This window comes from Podarcis tiliguerta, assembly GCF_965153285.1.
Source record: "Podarcis tiliguerta genome assembly, chromosome: 10".
NCBI classification, from domain to species: Eukaryota; Metazoa; Chordata; class Lepidosauria; order Squamata; family Lacertidae; genus Podarcis; species Podarcis tiliguerta.
The window spans coordinates 37,586,738-37,605,330 of record NC_139543.1 but is presented as its reverse complement, the minus strand read 5'-3'; the positions used below and the strand labels follow the sequence as shown (position 1 = coordinate 37,605,330).

General features: G+C 41.2%; 1 protein-coding gene across 1 annotated transcript in view; it reads left to right on the top strand.

Moving 5' to 3' along the window:
- The first annotated feature begins 15,767 nt into the window (after window positions 1-15,767).
- Window positions 15,768-18,593, top strand: part of KITLG (KIT ligand) — a 97,932-nt gene continuing 95,106 nt past the window's right edge. Inside the window, exon 1 of the mRNA XM_083401007.1 lies at window positions 15,768-15,961. The gene's annotated coding sequence lies outside the window, so the exon portion shown is untranslated. The remainder of the gene's footprint in view (window positions 15,962-18,593) is intronic.

Here is an 18,593-nt window from a genome sequence, read left to right as displayed (position 1 = left end):
AGAAATGAATCTGGCATTACAATATTTATGAACAAGGACTTGATATACTGAAAAATAATAATAACTGTGCAATCCTAACTTATTTACTAAAGAATAAGCTATTCTGGTCACTGTGTGACTTACAATTGAGCAAACATGACTAAGACTATACTATAAATTGGCATGACTGCTACTTAGATCCATTTCATATTTCAGGGTGCTAAATAGTCAGGCTTGGATCAAGATTGACTTGGTTACCATGGAAATAGATGGGTTTAAGTCAAACCATAACTAGCTTGTCTCATTAGTTTCAGTGGGTCTTAAATTCAACCAACTGAGCTTGGGTCCAATCTTCTGTCAATTACTGTTTGACTTCCCCCCTTCTGACAAAACACTTACAGCTGTCAAGCTTTCTGAAAGAGTTTTAAAATATTATTTTCCTGTTTTTTTTCAAAGCATCAAGCCATTTTTCAACACGGAAAGTGAATCCTATGTGTTTTCTTCTTGGTTGTTCCATAAGAGGAAGAAGATATGCATGTATTCCTAATTATCAGAAAGGATCTTTGTTTTCCTTGATGTGTTCCAGATCTATTGGCTGCTCTTAAATAGGGCCAAGGCACAGATAGGAATTGAAACAGAAGGTTATTGTGCATATCGGGTTTCCTTCACAATAAATGAAGTAGCTGTGCATAAATGTCTGCATTTCCCTAATACTGGCAATGATAGCAAATCATTTTGTGAGGTAGGTTTCCCCGTGGAAAATATTATTGAGTTCTGCAGTGTCAGTAATATGATTTCCCAGGGCTGCTCCATTTTGCAAATATCTACATATGCTTGTAAATTTCAAAATATTTATTTGGAGGATGGAAGAGCTCTGCTGTTAAACCCCAGTGCCTGTACTGCTAACGAAACAATGGGATGGATCCACAGCCTATTAGCCACACTAACTTTTCACAGTAGGGCTTAAATGTAACTGTCTTGCTCAGGATCCATTGTAATAGGTATCAATCATTTTAAACCACCAGTGATTTAACTGGGAAAATTAAGCCTGTGCTTCAATTTCTCTCATATTATGTCAGTTTGCAAATCTTTCTATGATTCCCTCCCCCTCCCCCGCACCCACACTATTCTTTAAAAACTTTGCTGCTAGAACACACATCTAGCCAGAATTTTGTGTGGTAGTTCAAACATCACATTACTCACTCACTGCCATCCATTGAGTAGGCAAGAGATGGTAGCATCATCAATGGACTAGGAGGCATAGGCTTACGGAGCAATGGAAATGGGTCAGTGGTAAATATTATAAAATAATTAGGGGTGGTATTCAACTAAAGTTTTCCTCAGAGTCGACCCATTGAAATGAATAAACATCAGTAAGTTCAGGCCATTAATTTCAGTGCATCTGCTCTGAGTATAATTTAGTTGAACTATGCCAATCTAACATGATCAAAAAGATAGCCATTTGCCACATGGAAAAAAATGACCACGTGGAAATTCTGTTCCTAATAAATATTGTTGGGTTTTACGTCATTGGTGACTAAAATAACCATTGTTTATGCAAGCCTCTTTTTCGGGTGTTTCTGCTTCTCGTGTCTAGGACAACAGGTTTATCCTGATATCATGTTGGAAGGTTGGCAGTTCGAATCCCCGCAACGGGGTGAGCGCCTGTTGTCCAATCCCAGCTCCTGCTCACCTAGCAGTTCATAAGCACGTCAAGTGCAAGTAGATAAATAGGTACTGCTCCAGCAGGAAGGTAAACAGTGTTTCCATGCTTCTCTGGTTCACCAGAAGTGGCTTAGTCATGCTGGCCACATGACGTGGAAGTTGTCTGCGGACAAACGCCAGCTCCCTCGGCCTATAGCGCGAGATGAACGTATAACCCCAGAGTCGTCCGTGACTGGACCTAATGGTCAGGGATACCTTTACCTTTTATGCAGTTCTATTCCAGGTTTTACACAAAGCTGGGAAGCTCTGGAGACCAGAACTGGGAGCAGTTGCAAGTCTGGTGGACTTCTCTCATACCTAAGATGTGTTAGACTTTGTCCTCAATAAAGTGGTTTGTTCACCGTCCTACATATGAAGATTACATCTTACACCTGACAACCAAGAATTATCTTCCACTGAGTGCCAATGGCAATGAATGTTTTGGGTTTTTTAAAATGCCAGACTGATACCATCAAAAGTCAAACTGCATGATAGCATCTGCCAGGAAGCTCTTGGTTTGATCCTTACAGCACAATCCTATTTACTGTGAAATATGATCCATTGAGTTCAATGGAACTTACCACCCGGTAAGCATGTATAGGATTTTAGCTTTAGAAAAGTTATCCCTACCTTGATGTAATTCAACAGAAATAATCCTACACTTTTTGCAGTTTTATTACTTCAGTTTTGTAAATTGCCTTTCACAGATTTAGGAGATTCCAAGTCTGTTTCATGTTGTTGTTGTTTAGTTGTGTCCAACTCTTCGTGACCCCATGGACCAGAGCACGCCAGGCACTCCTGTCTTCCACTACCTCCTGCAGATTGGTCAAACTCATGTTAGTAGCCTCAAGAACACTGTCCAACCACCTCGTCCTCTGTCGTCCCCTTTTCCTTGTGCCCTCAATCTTTCCCAACACCAGGGTCTTTTCCAGGGAGTCTTCTCTTCTCATGAGGTGGCCAAAGTATTGGAGCCACGCTTCAGGATCTGTCCTTCCAGTGACCGCATATTCTTTCATGTTACTGATGTGCATATATATATATAAGGGTACTGAAGAGAACAAATTTAAATACATTCAAGAACATGCAAGTGTTTATTTTCAGCACTAGTCTTTTCCACCCCTTCCTCTGAATATCACATCACAATCTGGTCTTGAGTTCTGGACTGCTTTGCATGTTGATAAAGTCGGAAGTTCTATTGGGCAGTTGCATTTCTCTATATTGATGGCTAGTCTGTTATTTCAACAGATGAAAATCTTGAAAGATTACTTTTCTCCTCAAACCATTAAGATATAATTTTGACCAGCCTGTAAACTAAACTTTTGGCTTTAGCTAGCAAACTAAATGACGGTTATTTGATTTATTGCTACTGCCATAAAAGAATTGCCAGAGGCAGACCTTGAGAGCGCAGCAGGGAAAATTCCATGAGGTGAAATTTGTCCTGCCATCACAGTGCCATGAAGACAAGGGATGCACATGGTGAAATCCTGCTTTCTTTGCAACTCTTAAAGGTCTAGTAACACCTTCACGGTCTAGACCTGGCAACCTTCAGGCACCTCTGTTTCCTGATTGATATTTTGGTTCTGATCCAGACCAAGTAGGCTGTGATTAAATCCCATTGAAAGACACTTCCAACTTGTTCCATTAGTTCATTAACTTATTGGTTCAAATAGCATTTAGTAATTAATATTTTAGCTGCACTGGGTTGGCTTCAGATGAATATATTTCATATGAAGAAAGTGAGAAACATCTTGACTGTTTAGATATAAGGATTCTCTGAATCACACTTTCAGCAGCACAGAATCACAAACATGGCATGTGTTCTCAATTTTTCAACCACAACAGCCTTTACTAGAGTGGAAATAAAAAATGGGAACAGGTTCCACCATAGTCCTTTGTCTGGTGGGTGTTAACTTCCCCTTCACTGTTTATCTGGAGACATGGAGACCTGAAGCCTCTGTTTATCATTTCATTGTTTCCTTCCTTTTAAGAGGAAGGAACTGAGGTAATTCCTTGCACTGACACATCAAGTATTCACTGAACCAGTGATCTTCCAAACACAAATCAAAGCTACTCTTACAATCTACTCCCCTAAATGGGAAAGAAACTATTAACGCATATAGATATGGAGGGATTAAAACAAACTGATAGCACAAGGATATAAAAAGGTCAGGTGTAGAATTATGGAAATATCAAAAGTTTGGCATAACTGTGTGACATTTTGGAGGGCTTCCCCAACCCAGGGACCAACACTACTATATTTACTTTTTATTTGCTATTGTGTAAATTTGCAGGTAAGCATTTTGGTCCATTATAGAAAATTCAAAGGTAAGATGTGGAATAGCTATTGTGTCTTCCCATCCATCTCAGTAGCTTTGGCTCTCAAAATGAAATCTGTTTGCATCCAAGATGATCTTAAGGCTATGATGAACTAGAGGCTTTTCCTTCTTGTCCAGCTTTTATTTATTTTCCTTAACATCCAAGCTGAAGTAAAGTTATATGGAACTTAAATGTTCATATGCTACTTACATTCCATCTGGTCCTGATTAAAGTATTGCTCTGGTATTCCAATGGGATGCAAAAATATCTTCCATTTTTAAAATCCTTACTAGGGCAGTGCCTTTATTAGGCCACCCAAAACTATCACAAAATAGTATGCAAGCTTCTGAGTTCTCTGGAAGGTGTGGGTGGGGAGGAAAAGGGTTAACTTATGATGAAAATATGGCATAGTCACACCCATACTATACAATTAAAGCCCATGGCTTCTCCCAAAGAATCCTGGGAACTGTAGATTCTTAAGGATGATGGGAATTGTAGTCCTTTGGGAGTAAACTACAGTTCTCGATATTATTTGGGGGAAGCTTTAAATGTATAGTGTGGATGTGCTATGAATCTGGTAAAACACAACCAACAGTTTTGTAGTACCTTAAAGACTAACAATTTTATCACAACATAAGTTTTCATGTAATATAGGCCAGTTCAATAGATGCATGAAATATCATCAGAATTTGTGGGTGAACTCAAAGTGGAAGTGGGAAGAAGAGTTTGGGTTGTTTTTTTTTTTTTTTGGTTTTTTTGCTGGAACAGGTTAACACAAGTACCCCCCCCCCCAGAAACTACACTGCAGTCTCCCGATGGAACATAGGAAGAGGTAGCAAACATTCACATGAGGCTCCACTAGGGGCTGTGTAGGTTTCGGGTTCCACCTAGGAAGCCTACTGGGGAAAATGAACATATTATTGCATGCCACCCCAATCTCAGAATGGTGCAAGATCTCAGGTGTTCCGGGTGGTTACCCAGGGTTTGTGTTTCCTTTGGAATCAGGGATAGCAGTGTCTGTGGTGTCTTTAGGACATATGGTTTATTTATGCATATATACAACTTGAGCCTCTGATGGAGGGGTTCACAACATCAGCAACTCAAAAGGGTCTTGCTTCTCCCATAGCCACAGCCTTGGATTCAAGCAGAGACCAACCCTTTCTTTGGTCTCCTTACACCTCATGAGGAGGCTAGCCTTACTTGATTAGCTTTTAACACTTACTGGATCCAAGGATTAGAGAGGGCTGGCATCCAACAATATACAGTAACGGTTGACATACCATGCATCCAAAAGTGATGCATTGCAGATTATTAGTCTGAAAACATGCTTGGAGGACTTTGGAGGACTGAGGGTTATGAAAAGAATACCGAGTTGGATAAGAACTTGACAGATGACACATCTTCTCCTCCCCCCCCAAAAAAAATTAGAAATCAAGACCCTATGTATTCCCACGCCTAAATACGGGATCACTTCCAGCTAAAGCCTTTTGTTTCCTCCAGTGGATGAGACTTTATGTTAATCGGATAAGAAACAGATCCACATTCTTGGGTTGGGGAGGTGGGTGGGACAATGTTTGTATTCCCTTAAGAGTGGCCCACAGTTGCCTAACTTAAATTTGTAATTCATCTGTGTGATTGTGTGTATGTGCACACACATAAGCCAGGAAAAAAAGTTTATGGTTCCCAGAAACACTGTAAAAGACATCCCATGTTTTACCACATGACAACATTGTTGAATTCAGTGCTTGTTATTTCATACAAAACTGATCTTTGATGTTTAGCATTAGAACAAGTGACTCTAACTGGGGCAGGGGAAGAGTTGCAAAATGCAGAGGCATAAGAGGAGTCCAGCTGGATCAGACCAAAGACCCATCTTGTCCAATATGCTGTTCTCACAATGGCCAGCCAGATGCCTATGAGAAGCCTCCAAGCAGGACATGAGTGCCCCAGCAATCTTCCGAGTTGTGTTTCCCAGAAATAGTATACAGAGGCAATGAGATGGACCTTAACAGAACTAGAATATGGTGGGAGCAACACGTTGAAAGAAGTTAGGGACAAGAGGCTATGCACTGAGAAAGCAGGGGGTGACAAACAAAGGTGAGGAAACCCAATTCCTTTTGTATTTTCACAAGATCCACAACCTGGATCACCCATGGTTTTTGCTTAACTAATTAGCAGCATTTGTATTTGCCCCCACCACTCCAATTAATACCGGCTTGAGGAAGGGGCAGGCAGTTTAGGACATGAAGAGTAGGGTCAAACCACTTCTGCCGATGTGTCAAAGCAAGTTTCTGGGAGCTTGTAAATATTCCAACAGAAAGCACCACCTTGTTTGTTCCTATTCAGACCCATGTGAATATTGCCACTACCATGCATGCAGAGGGGAAACAATTAAAAGAAATAAACATGCTTAACACCCTGGCGTGATACCTGAGGTGTGACATTTCTTGTTGTTTCGTTGTTGTCTGATTTTCTTTGAGATTACTATTGATGAGCCAAGCAAAATGAGAGAACAGTAACTTGGTCAAAATTACTCCCACACAAGAATTCACTGGCAGACGCAATTCTGAATGTAAACAACACTGTATAAAAGTGAATGAAAGTAAGAGCTCTGAATATTAATGGAGCCCAAAAATATTCCAAACAATGCTTGCTTGTTTCAGTGGTAGTCTAACACCTTTCAGAGCTAAAGCCCTCTCAAGGCTGCTCACAATCAGTATCAGAACCAATTAAACATGTAAAACTTGTAAGATTCTAAACTAAGCCAAGCACAGCATATAAACCGTACACAAGTTCAGCCAAGCTGTACCAATAAAACAGATTAAATAATTTAATGTGATCTAAAACAGAGAAATGACAACAATCTGAATTGCAATATAGCATCCCACAGCTAATTGAATGAAAAGCAATTTTTAATTTTTTTAAAGGCAAATTTAAAGGCAGAGATGAAAGGAGTGAAGCACACCTCCTTTAGCTAGAGAATCACCACAGAAAAGGCTCCTTTTTTAAAAAAAAAAACCTTGTTGATGTGTGACCTGGGCCTCTGTGGCAAGTTCATATGGGTACAAGTGTTCCTTCATATGGGTAAAGGACCCCTGGACAGTTAAGTCTAGTGTTTGTCCACAGACAGCTTTCCGGGTCATGTGGCCAGCATGACTAAACCACTTCTGGCGCAACTGAACACCGTTATGGAAACCAGAGCACATGGAAACGCCGTTTACCTTCCCACTGCAGTTGTACCTATTTATTTACTTCCACTGGTGTGCTTTCGAACTGCTAGGTTGGCAGAAGCTGAGACAGAGCAATGGGAGCTCACCCCATTGTGTGGATTCAAATCGCCAACCTTCTGATCAGCAAGCCCAAGAGGCTCGATGGTTTAGACCACAGAGCCACCTGCTTCCCTGTTCCTTCATATAACGTGGCCTGTAACCATTTTGGTTTTTGAAAGTTTCAAACCAACATTTTTAATTGGGCCCAGTAGCAGCGAGCAGCCAATGAAGCTGATATAATATTGGCTTAATGTCTTCCAAATAACAAGCCCCAACAAGCATTCAGCAGTCAGCTGGGTGTTAGCGTTTGGGAAGCGCTAAAGAGGGGAGCTTGCATGCACCCCGCCAATCGGCTGATCTCCAGTGCCTGCAAAACCCCTTTCATCCAAGTCCTGCCTTTAGCTGACTGTGTCACAGATGGACATCACTTGACCAAAACAGCTGTGTGGGCCCAATTTGTCCTGTGAGCCAGAGGTTCCCTACCCCTGCTGAAAGGGTTTAGCAGTAGCATACGTGATGTGGTGTGGGTCTTGGTAGGTGCCCAATGACACCAACCCCTGACACCAGCCTTGGCCTCAGAAAAGTGGCCATTCCTGGGAGCAACATAGCTCCCCTATTTGCTACAGGCTTCCCACTTGTGCTTAAAGCAGGATCAGTTGCCCCCACACATAATCTTCTTTAAGGGTTGCAAAATGTGTGTCCCTCCCTTTCTTTCTTCAGCACCCATAGATTTTCTTTCTTGAAAGAGGGATGGACATTCCTGTTGGAAAGAGCCATTACCTCACTTTGCTGTCCTTATCTTAGATATGTGCTTGGTCAGCAAAGGTCAAGCACTCCATTCTGGAGACCTTCCAGCTGCGCACTTGGAAACCTTCCACTTTGAAGTGGCTGCATCTTCTGCTCAGTTTTATACACCTGAGGATTGTAGCATTTCTGGTTTCTTGGAGTTCATATAATTTCAAACACATAGAGCGACACATGCTTTGCCTTTTCCCACAGTGAATTTTACCTTCACTGTCTTTCCATTAATGGTTTTCGATACTAATCAAGGGCAGCTTTTGTGCAAGAAGACGAGGTAATTTGTTTCCTTAACTGAGCTAGGATGACTAAGTAAGGAGTTTACAAGCACAAAGAAATGGCATTTGTGTAAAATGATTAACTGATTACACTTCCTAGTTAAGAAGTAAATGCTGCATTACTTTGAAGAACACTTCTTTTGATCTTCTGAGCCGACAATCATCTCTTCAATCTCTTAATCAATGTCATGACTAAAGAGTTATTTTCTAATTTCAAAATCTTGTTATGTAAAGTAGGCGCAGTCTGCCCACTTGACATTCAGTATGGAACAACTGACATTTAATTGGAAGGAAGATCTTTTCATTTCCTGGATGGGAGTAAAGTGGACTAAGAATGTGGCATTTATTGATGGTCTTTAGGGTTGTTGTTTTTTTATGAGGGAAGCACTCAGCTTTGTAGAATTTTGGACTGGAAAGTAAGCACTCAATAATATTAAATATGCTTACACTGTACAATTAAACCTGTCCACTCAGAATAATATATGTGCTTGTAAAAAAGAAAAAGAAAGGAAAAAAGAGGGAACAAGCCTTGGTGCTATACCAAATCTACAAAAGAGTGTTACACTTCTATATTCTATATTTCCTTTTGATTATTATATAGGCTATCACAAAAAAACTATACTGTTAAGCCTGTATTTATGAAGAATGAGAAGTGATCTAGCTTAGTAGAATAGCATCTGTTTTGGGTGCAGAAGGTTCCAAATACAATCGCTGGCATCTCCATGAAGGCCTAAGAAAGACCCCTGGACTATAACTTTGGAGACTTCCTTCCAGTCCATGTACTGTAGACCATACTAAACTGGATGGACCCATGGTCTGCCTCAGGATAAGGCAGCTTTCTATCTTCCTATGCAAGGTTGTCAGTGAAAAAAGCATCAGTTATGTTCACAGGTATACATTTGAGAAAAGACAGCAGGAAAAGAAAATCCCACCCTTCTGGAAATTTGACACCAATGGCAAAATACATAGAGTTTATATAATTGTTTCAGCCTGTTGTGTTGGCTGAGAGTCACATGGCTAAATCCATAGCTGTGAAGCAAAAGGTCAGCATTGGGTGAGTGATGTTGGACTCCAATGCACACCTGTGTGTGAGTAACCCACTGCACACAGCAGGATTTGCTTTAGAATAAACATGCCTAGGCTTGCATGGTGTAAGAACAATGCAGCTGCCGCTGGCTGGAACGGTTATGTGAACTGGACCTCAGTTTCAACAGTCTACTGAGTCAACTTTTTATGATTTCACAGCTCCAGTTCCTTCTGAGTTGCAAAGGAAATCATGTAACACTGTTGACATTTATATATTTGTATGCAATACTTTTTATGATTTTCTTCATCTCTCCTGTGTAGTCTTAAATAAATTTCATTTAAAATATCTGCAGGTACATATAAATCTGCCAGTCAGCCACTGCTGCTGCTTTATGACATGTTTCTGCCCATGTCAAGTCAGCATTTGTTTGCATCACTCACTTATCTTGACCTTGGAATGTAACACACTACTCTTGAAATTGTTTCATCCTTTGAAAGAGGCAGAGGAAGATAAAATATGTCAATGGCAAACAAGCAGCAAAATAATATGCTAGAGCTGGCAAGACAGGAATGGGTAACATGCTACTGATAAAAAGCACCAGAAAACATATTTATTTGGGGGGTGGCAGTGGGGGACAATTTACCTAGCAGCTTTTGATAAATGCTATACCCTTAAATCACCCATTCTCTTGGATGCTCATTCGACACACCACCCACCCAAATCCAACTGTTTTAAAGTTTTGTTCTCTCTTTTCGCTTTGTGTTAAGAAGAGCCTGCTGGGTCAGGCGAATGGTCTGTGTAGTCTGTTATCCTGTCCTCAAGAGTTGCTAACCAGATCCCTATGGAAAGCCTGCAAGCCATATCTGTGCACTAGAGCACTCTTCCCCTCCTGTGGTTTCCAGCAAAAGCAGTGGAGGTGGAACAAAGCTACCAGGGTGAGTAGCTGCTGATAGCCTCACCCTCCATTAATTTGTCTAATCCTCTATTGAAACCATCCATATTCCACTTAAGGGACATGGGTGGCGCTGTGGGTTAGACCACAGAGCCTAGGACTTGCTGATCAGAAGGTCGGCGGTTCGAATCCCCACGACGGGGTGAGCTCCTGTTGCTCGGTCCCTGCTCCTGCCAACCTAGCAGTTCGAAAGTACGTCAAAATGCAAGTAGATAAATAGGTACCACTCCGGCGGGAAGGTAAACAGTGTTTCCGTGCACTGCTCCGTTTCGCCAGAAGCGGCTTAGTCATGCTGGCCACATGACCCGGAAGCTGTACGCTGGCTCCCTCAGCCAGTAAAGCGAGATGAGCGCCGCAACCCCAGAGTCGGTCACAACTGGACCTAATGGTCAGGGGTCCCTTTACCCTTTTTATATTCCACTTGCCACTTCCCAATTGGTCCTGATATGCATTCTCAGTTGAAAACAGGGCATGGAAATCTGTAAATTGTTTGGGAAAGGTTACATTTTCCTGTGATTTAAAAATAAATACAGCACTTTTCCTCCTGGAGGAGCAATTTTCTTTGGGACTACAGAACAAAGGGGAATAGTTACACCCTTCCGCCATGTACCATGATATGAATCCAACTGCCAACCTGGGGTTTTCCAGATGTTTTGGACTACAAGTCTCATGAGTCCAAATGCAGTCCAAAATATCTCGAAGGCAGTTGGTTGGCAAAGACTGCTTTAAAACAAACAAAAACCCCCCACATTAAATTTGATCACAGATTTAACATCGTGTTTAATTTGGCCCTTATTCTGCTCCTTTTTCAACAGCCCAAAGGTGTTTCCTATTCGCATATTCCTCCTATTTCTCTCATTGTTTTTGAAATATGCCCTCTGGCTCTAGAATGTACCATTAGGCCTGCCCATTTTATCCTTTGGCCACAGCAGATGCAATCCTTGTGTCACAATCTTTGGCTTCTAAATAAATTCAACAGCCTCACTGATGAAGACACCCATTAATAATACTAAGCGAAAAATTTCCTGCTATTTGTGCATCTTGGTGTTCTGCTTCTGTGAGACATCTAGAAGGTTATACAGTACTTCTGGTTTCCAAAGATCACTAGAGATAATGCTACAGTTCCTCTTTTGAGGCACATACAGTATTGTATACCAGTACCTGAAAAGTTTGGTTACTTGCTTCAGCTTTTCAAACAGCTTGTCCAATAAATATGAAGCTTATGTCCAGCATTGTTTTTCTGTTTAAAGTAGCTTGGATGATGTGAGCCAAGTCTGACATGAATGTCACAACCAACGTTACTATTAAAAGTGCTTTGGTCAGCTTACATTCAAACCATAAACATACGTAAAACAAAGATGAAAACTGCTTATCTTTTGGAGGGAACATATTTGAGATAGATGGAATTCTGACAGCGTCTATCAGTACATCTTTTCAGTCAGCTTTTCCCCTAAATATGTAATTTCCTGCATTCTACATTTGCATTTCTGATTATTCAGTGATAGACCTGCTGCTCTGGTCATTCCAGAGCTGTTTGTAGCCTTTGGTCATGTTCCTCCAACATTTTTACCCAAATAAATACTGCACCAATATAAACCTTAATGTCTTCAAAAATCTGCTGCTCTTTCCAGTGAAAATATGCTTTCCCCCCTGAAAATATGTTTAGGGATAGTCTCATTTTGACTCAAGAAAACCACCATTTTATGGTTCAAATCAGGGGAAATAAATACAGTAAATGGACAGAAGTACAAAGATTCACAAAACATTTAGGGGTATGCATACCTCTGGGTACCCCCAGAAAGAATGCACTGCTTTTTAAAACAGTGAGAAGAATGGTAAGAACTACTCAAATGTGAATAAGGTAGAGAAGATCGTATGCATGGCACTGGTGGTGTCACCAGAAACAAAATAGCAGCAGAATCCTCAAGTAAGGAGGTGAGACATTCTAGTGATATGGTTCATCCTTCACTAATGCTACAGCAAACATTGAAACCTCACACTCCTATAAAAGAAAGGAGAGTAGCTTAAAGGACCACCCACATCCCTGGAAATCACACTTTGGTTCTAGCTTCAAACAAGCTCCCCAAATAGTTGATGATTTTCACAATAGTAATAAAGATGGATGAATAACTTGGAAAACATGGGTTACAAAATGATGATGGCACTGTGTGGATTCTCCTCTTCCAAATAAAATGCTGATGACTGAGGCATGGTGATTACACACTTAACCTCCACCCTATTGTTGGAATCAACTACTGAATGCTGATGTTAATCAAAAAGACAATCTGCAGATGTAATGTCTCCCAAGGAGAGTATTAAAAGTTCACACAAGTGCTCATCTACTGGAATTTGCAGCAATCAAGTGGATAGATCTGGTGCCAAGAAATATTTATCAGTGGCCATCATTGCCAACAATGTGGGCTAGGGAAAATGTTACAATTTTGATACGCTTGTTCAATTGGAACTAAATGCAGTACTTTATGGCGAGGGAGATGTGGACAATATTTTTCATCCAAAAGGCTGCATTTCTTTCTGGGGAACCCACGTACCAGTGCTGAGACAAGCTAGGGACAAAAGTAGGTGAAGCAATGAATGTAAATTCTACTTTGTACAGTAGTCTAGTTTCTGCGCACATCCATAATATCCCTCTCTATCCTTCACCCAGGCCAGCAGAAGGATTTATCAGAGTTCAAGGTCACAATCCAGCTAGAAAAAACATTCAAGGAGAGACAGAAGCAAGGGAAGTGAGGGGTGTGCCTCAGGGTGACTCCTGAGGACTGGGCATGGAGAGCTGGAGGTCTCAGCCCTTGGCCCTGAAGTTACTCATCCCTGTTTAAGGGCTCTTGTTTTATCAGGTCACTTCTTTCCTGGAATCAACAGTCATAGCCATTTTGCATCCCAGTTGAAATCTGCTAAACCAGTAAACCAGAAACTTCAGATTAGACAGGCCATATTACAGTGTGCCACAAAATAGCTTAGCATTCTTCTAGCTCTGCTGGGTAGTATCAAGTCAGCCAGAACCAGTTCTGTATTGTCCTTTCGAAGCTGACACATTTTGTTTTCCCAGTCACCCTTCCTCTCTGTTTGCATGGAAGCCGGTCAGCAGGAGGCCCCAGGCAGCTGCCTTGGCTGCTCCTTTCTCCGCCTCTCTTGGATGTGAAGGCATGCGGTTTGACTTCCAACTCAATTAATTAGTGAGTGGGTCATGATGGAGAGCTATGGAAGCATTGCATTAAGATGGCTTTGGCACACACATTGGCTGAGGGGGTTTCTATTCTTTTGTTTCCTGCTAATTGAAAAGGCTTGGAAGAGAGCTATATTCATAGTGGCCTCCTGCATTTCTTCACCGATTTTCTTTCCTCCATATTGTCCCATTCTGAAATTAGCCTTTGGATATACTAAGCCTTGAAGCCTGGCACAAACTATTCCAAAATTAGCACTTTTCTAAATTAGATCCTAGCAGCACTTTGGGAATAGTACATCTTGGAATTGGCAGTCCAAGCACTCCTTGGAACCAGTACACTTAGAACTACTGACTATACAGTAGCTAATTGGCCTCCTAAATCCCTAGCATAAATGCTCTGATCATACAAATGTGCTAACTAATTCCAGTGAAGCTCATCAGTTCTCAGTGCATCCGTAAATCAAATTGCCTGCTTGGATTTACTGTAAAGAGATTGATTTTACTGAATCCACAAAAGACGTGTTGCCTTTTTATATGACACTCACAAACTTTCTTTCTCTCGGTTTGTGCAAATTAGGGCTCAAAGTTTGACTTGATTATTCAATATGATTAAAAAAGACTATCTTGCTTGTCTAAAATGTATGCTGGTTAATGGGACAAATGATTAGCCTTGTGGAACAGATTCTTGTCATACCACCAAAAAGGAAGAAAAAGAAACCTTGCTTGAGCCCTTAAATGTTTCTCAGCCATAACAGGAACCACACCATAAGGTGTTTCCATCGACAGACGTTTTCAGCCAGCTGTGATTTTTTTTATTCAATCCAAATTGGCATGCTTGTCCGGTTAAAATAATGTCTTAAGAATACTAGCTGATGGGAAGAACGGTCTCCATAGTCCATAGTCATACCATAGTCATACCTGCGTTATCTATCTCAAGGCATTTCTACACTCTCTAAAATAAAATTGAATTCCATAGCTCTCTTCTTGCACTAGCTAAACTCTAGCATTAACAGTGAGTTGCACATAAAATGAACTGTGTGTGTGTGTGCACGCGCAAAACCAGGCAGTGATGGGGAAAGCTGCCTAATTTTAAAAGTGGCAACTTTGGGCAGCAAAATTTCACTGCAAATTCTTCCTCTGCAGCCCATCTTGAATTCTAGCCAGAGATGCAAAGAATCTTCCTTTGCAGCCACAGCTTGAACCATGCCTGTAAAGGAAGATGGATTCTTTGCAGCCCCAGCTTGAGGTCCTGCTGGGCTGCAAAACAAAAAACCTTTTTTGTGCAAGCCACGGTTGCAAAGGAATGAAGTTCTATCAGCTGAGTCCATGGTGACATCAGATGATTGGCAAGTGGGTACCCCTGCCCACCTGCCAATCCAAAGCATTGTGCCTTTTTGCTCGTAGGAAAGGACCAGGGCTGTTGAAGGGTTAGTGAACAACAGCAGCATTGGGAGCAAAGTTAACCCTTGCCAGGAGAATCAGGCAAGGAAAGAGGAGAGCAATATGAGCTCTAGTCATTGATATTTGTGTTTCTGCTGGGGATGGGCACCTCCCTTTTCTGGAGGCTAATACAGGAAACGAGGCTGGGTTGTGTGTTGCATTTATGAAGGAGGGAATGTACTGGGCAAAAGGTGAGAATTGAACCCCCAAGCAGGGGAGAGAGGCCAATAAGGAAGGTAATACATTCAAGATTAGAGTGGTGTTCACTATCACTTTCGTACTTTCTTTTATGCCACATTCAGCTGCAGGCATCTTGAGCACTTCAGGAAGAGGGAATACACAGGTACAGGAGGTCATTTTATGACGTCTGCAGGTGGCATACTTAAACATTATACACACAGTATGTCATACAGCATTCCTTAAATATCCCTAAGAAAATCAGATAGCTCCACCTTAAAGCAGTGCTTATAACTATTACACTCTCTTGCTGGTTGAAGTTACACTCTTTCTTTCTCTCTCTCATACTCATTTCCCCCTTCCTCATTTTGATCGGTTGCACAGCTCAGTTTCGGTCCATTTCACTATTGACCTCAAAACTTATTAAAGTGTCTCTACACACATATATCTTTTCATTCATTTTTCTTCATAACCTGGAAAGGGGGAAAAACAGACACCCTCAGCCAGCACCTGTAACCCAGATGTTCTCAAGGGATTCCTCCATTAAATTGGACATTTGAGAGTAATTTTTAACTTAACGAGGCACAAAGTTCACAGAAAGTTTGCTTTGAGAATATTTAACTCTTCATCCAAGCCCAATTGTGGTGTTTGTGTGTGTGTTAATTCACAGAACTCAATTAAGGCTTAATTTAGAGTGGCTCTCGCTCGTCCTATGCAGAGGAGAGTCCCCTATTTGAAGGGTCCTCTGGTCCTGATAAAAATCCATAAGAAGAAAGGGCAGGTGGGCCTTGAAGCTGCCCACCAACAGTTAAAACCTGGAAAGCAGATTGAAAACAGGTATGTGGTTCACATTGTCAAAACTGTCTTATCTGATATGGTGTATTTCTATTTATATTGTAGTGACTGTTTTTAATTTGTGAAACTATATTATATACAGTATTTCAAATTTAACCCTGGTGGGTTTTAGGTGTCTGGGAAAGACATTTTTTATTTATGCAGGCATTTGGTTAGCTTGACTGGAGGAGATATTTTGTCACCCTCATGCTACTGTAATCCATTGTTGCAGTAGTCTGATTTTTCAGTTTGCTTATTTGAACATGTTATAAAGTTACCAGATTTTTTTTCAATGAATCCAGGGACACTTTTCAATTTTCTACTAAATAGATGGATTTTGTCAGGGGACTGATTTGTAAATCTGGGGACTGTCCCTGGGAAACAGGGACATCTGGTAACCTTATCATGTTACATACACACACACACACACACACACACACACACTATGCTGTAACCCACCCTGGGATTGACGTTACATACCTTCCAACATTTCTTTGAAGAAAATTGGGACATCCTATTCAATAATATAAATAAATAAATAAATAAATAAATAAATAAAATCAAACAATTGTTATTATTTACACCCCATCTATCTGACTGGGTTGCTCCAGCTACTCTTGGCAGCTTACAACATATATAAAAACATAATAAAACATCAGTCATTAAAAACTTCCCTATACAGGGCTGCCTTTAGATGTCTTCTAAAGGCTGTATAGTTACTTATCTCCTTGCCTCAGGGGCCACATAACAATAGCTTGTAAATTATATACCTCAGTAAACAGAACTACAATGAACACATGCAAATGTTATATATAGCTATGTCTTTTATTGCTATGTGCAGGAGTGCCCACTCCCAATAAAGTCCCTCCTTTCTGTCTGTTGCTATGGTAAAAGAGCAGAGAGCTTCTCTGTGGAGCTTGCACAGTCAATCTTGAATCCAAAGAGCTCCTCCTCTTTTACCTCCAACCAGACTAATGCTGGCTTGGCAATCAAAAGAGGAGTGGAGCATGAATTCATGTCTCCTCTGTCCTAGTCAGTAAACTAATCCAGAATGCGGCAGTTAGACTGGTGACTGGGGGCATCTGCCGACACCACATAACACTCGTCTTGAAAGACCTACATTGGCTCCCAGTATGTTTCCAAGCACAATTCAAAGTATTGGTGTTGACCTTTAAAGCCCTAAACGGCCTTGGTCCAGTGTAGCTGAAGGAGCGTCTCCTCCCCCATCGTTCTGCCCGGACGCTGAGGTCCAGTGCCGAGGGCCTTCTGGCGGTTCCCTCATTGCGAGAAGCAAAGCTACATGGAACCAGGCAGAGGGTCTTCTCGGTAGTGGCACCCGCCCTGTGGAACGCCCTCCCATCAGATGTCAAAGCGATAAACAACTACCTGACATTCAGAAGACATCTTAAGGCAGCCCTGTTCAGGGAAGTTTTTAATGTGTGATATTTTAGTGTATTTTTGGTTTCTGTGGAAGCCGCCCAGAGTGGCTGGGGAAACCCAGCCAGATGGGTGGGGTACAAATAATAAATTAGTAGTAGTAGTAGTAGTAGTAGTCTGCAGGGATCCATGGTAAAAGGGGATTCAAACCATTGTGTATAGGACTTTCTGGCAACTCCCAGGCCTGACATGGAAACACACACAGTGGAAGAGAGTCTATTGTTGCCATGCCACTGGTTGCATGCTGTGCATGGGATGGGGTGGGAAGGTGGGAAGGTGTTCGGAGGCCTTGCCTCTGTTACTCTGAGTGGAGGGGGGGGCTCCTTCCTTGCCGCTCTTGTCCTCACTGCAGCTCATGCTTGTTGGCGGCCTATGGTGTTGCGAGGGACACCAGAGGCACGGCTGGAGTGTGCGTATTCCATTCTGTGGTTGGGCTTCTTCTCTGCAACACTTTCCCCGTTCCCACTTCTGCACAGTGAATGTATAAAGGGAGGTGCATATCAGACCACCACTAGATCACTATAAGTGTCCCCTTCCCACTTCAGGAGTATAGAGCTGGTCTGCCCAGGCAGGCTTTACATTCATCTTCTTTTGAAATCAACAAGATTTGAAAGTTCTGATCTTTGATTGCATCATAACTTAAAGTGTGTAGCATTGCATTGCAAAATAAGTAAGTAGCTGAACTAATAGTTGTACTTAATTTAGAAAGGAGATGCCTTACTTTATCTGTAGCCAGCAAGTGAGTTATATTGCAGGTTTGGCTGTCTACCACTGAAAAGGAGTTTTTTTAAAAGAAAAACATTATTTTTTTCATTTATTATTCACTTCCCCAGAGGCATCCTGAAGCAATTTGCAATATAATAACACACAGAAAACAGTTACATATATAAAGCGGTTAAAACAATTGCATATATAGTATACTTTTTTTTTTTAAAAAAAGGAAATGCATAATACATAATAATAAAATAAAAATAAAAAACCCAAACAAATAGATGTTAATAAGAAGCTGAAGCACTTAAGGTTTTTTCCCCGGAGAACTGGAAATACAGTTTGGAAAATAATAATAAATGATTCTAAATAAATAAAGTTTGATGTGAAAACAGACTGGTGAAGGGCCTAACGTTTAAATTACTGATGTACTGAAAATTTATCTCACTTTCCCCGCCACCCTACACTCTCCATAAATTGGTCCAAAGGC